This window comes from Pseudochaenichthys georgianus, chromosome 5, assembly GCF_902827115.2.
Source record: "Pseudochaenichthys georgianus chromosome 5, fPseGeo1.2, whole genome shotgun sequence".
Lineage (NCBI taxonomy): Eukaryota > Metazoa > Chordata > Actinopteri > Perciformes > Channichthyidae > Pseudochaenichthys > Pseudochaenichthys georgianus.
In genome coordinates, this window is record NC_047507.1 from 8,060,112 (window position 1) to 8,062,952 (window position 2,841).

A 2,841-nucleotide genomic window follows, 5' to 3' on the forward strand; every position below is an offset into this window, starting at 1 on the left:
TGAACATCATAACATATTAAGACTTGAAGTGATTCAAAACATAAACTCATTAGGAAACTGTTAACTGAAGTTAGAAATCAATGTATAAGTAGTTTAAGTGTCACAACTTAAAGAAAGAATCAACTCTACGCAATCGGACTTGTTTTTTAAACCAGTGGAGTCCTCCCCTTTTGGACACGAGACTTGGAGTTTGGAGCTTGATTAGAACTGATTTAATTTTCAAAGATGAGGATTTTAATCATTGCCTTATTTATGCTTTTAAAGTCAGAGGACTAATATGTCTCCTCCTTTCCTCTCCAACTCCGAATCACTCACAGGCCAAACAGGTGAATGAATGAAACTTTATTACAGACTCAGGGTCCAGATAAAAGACATAGATTAGGTGAATCTGTGCTACATTGGCGCTACACGGTGTATCTTTTTGGAAGAGTGTTCGGGTGATAAATTGCTGCCTCTCTCTATGTACGCCTGGAGGCGTTCGCTTTGTCTCACACCGAGGATTCAGCTCAACGGTAAGTAGATTGGTTTGTTAGAGAACTAATGAGCGGAGCTGGTCTGTGTCCCCGGGGCTTCACAGCTCAGACTGTTGGATTGATGGGAATCTTATTCATCCGTCCACGCAACACTGTTTAGTGTAATCACACACAAACACACACATAATTACTTTGAAGTGCTAACACAAGGCCTTGCTTACGTAGGACTAATATGTGCATCTTCGCCTTGCCGGCCTTCTTTACACTGGACAACAGATATCCTGATAGTTACAAGCGCTTCTAAAAAGAGCATAATAGAGTTTAAATACTTCCTTACAAAAACAGCGACTGGTTGCTAAAGAAAGACATTATATTTACTCAGAGTAAACCCAACAACCTGTATGGTAGTATCTCAGTGCCAGTATTTACAAACTGTAATCCAATTGCAATTAGAGGCAAAATACCCTCTCGAGAGCAAGAATTTGGTTTGTCCATTTTGGGCTACTGTAGAAACACGGCGGTACAACAGGGCAGACTTCATGAAGAAGAACCGCCCTCCATTAAGATATAAAAGGTTCTCGGTTTCAAGTAATTATACACAAATTGTATTATTTGACTTTAACTTTAACTATATATTTATTTGTTGTTCCTTCCTTTTCTTTTCCCTTCACTATATCTGTAAAGCGTCTTTGAGCACCTGTAAAAGCGCTAACAAATTAAATCTATTATTATTATTATTATTATTATTATTACAAATGAAATCAAAGTTATAACTATATTATATTCCATTTCTGCCTATACTTCCCGCTCAATGCTCCTTGTTTGTGTCTAACTGGCTGTAATCCTGTTGGGGCAACATCAATCTGCTGAAAGCATTGCTATCATTATCAGGGTCTGATAACATTATAAAAAAGGAAACTAACTCACTTGCACCGGTTTGTAACTGTGCTTTACCAAGTTTAGCCAAAGGAAAATCTTGTTCTGAAATCTTGTGTCGCATCCGCTTCATATTCAACCAAGACATTGAATATATTTAAGAGAGCACAAAGATTTCTTTACAACAACACTTCAAACTCTTTCCGGCTAACATACATAAAAACATGTGAGAATAGGGTCCATTTTATTTAACTGAGGTGTATCCAAGGCGAATTACAATACGTGCAATAAAGCCATTGTAAGTGGTGCATTAATTTAAAATGGACTATACTCTTTAAGTGCTAATTTCTTTGTTTTACCCTTTGAGCTCCATGACTGGACGAAGATACACACGGAACATGATATTGACTTTTACCTTATTGTACAATGCCATGTCGTTTATGCTGCTGCAACACAAACATTTCCCAAATACGGATCAATAAGTATATCCTATCCTAACATATCTTCTCTAATTCCATCATTGAACAGAATCTACTCTTCAGTTGTATCTGGGTCACGTCCAAGGGGAGCGAGTTTAGAAAAACGTGGAGAATAGAAACGTTTCCACCCAATCCCCAGCTGTCTGTAACATGCTATGGACAGCTGTCTGGCTCCTTCCCTCCACAGTACAGCAACGCGATGCTCTCTGGCTCATTCCCACAGCAATCAGAACGTGACAGAAGAAGCCATGGGCAGAGCAACAGATGGGAGGCGCCTTCAAGATCCACAGCCGTCTGATCCCTGTGAAACCATACAGTGATCTTACTGGGACTAATTGAATGTCAGGGCTCGGTGTGTGTGTGTGTGTGTGTGTGTGTGTGTGTGTGTGTGTGTGTGTGTGTGTGTGTGTGTGTGTGTGTGTGTGTGTGTGTGTGTGTGTGTGTGTGTGTGTGTGTGTGTGTGTGTGTGTGTGTGTGTGTGTGTGTGTGTGTGTGTGTGTGTGTGTGTGTGGACTAGCATTACTATACTTGTGGGGACCTAAATCTGTTTACATAGTCACGTGTGGGGACTCGCCTCCCTTATGGGGACAAATTGGAGGTCCCCATGAGGGGGATCATTAATTTTAGGAAATGCATGTAAGTCAATGTAATGTCCCCTGAAGTGATGTATACATGGTGTGTGTGTGTGTGTGTGTGTGTGTGTGTGTGTGTGTGTGTGTGTGTGTGTGTGTGTGTGTGTGTGTGTGTGTGTGTGTGTGTGTGTGTGTGTGTGTGTGTGTGTGTGTGTGTGAAAAGCTGCAGTCAGTCAGTGGACTGATGAGATCTGCAGCACAATCCCATTAGAAATAAGAGATCTTTGTCTGAAGCTCTGCACTGGCCCTAATCCAAACCTGTGTATGTGTGTGTGTGTGTGTGTGTGTGTGTGTGCGTGCGTGTGTGTGTGTGGGAATTCATCACTGTTTTTGCTCAAAGCGAGTGTGTCCTATTCCCTTGGTATTAGTGGACGTTACTCA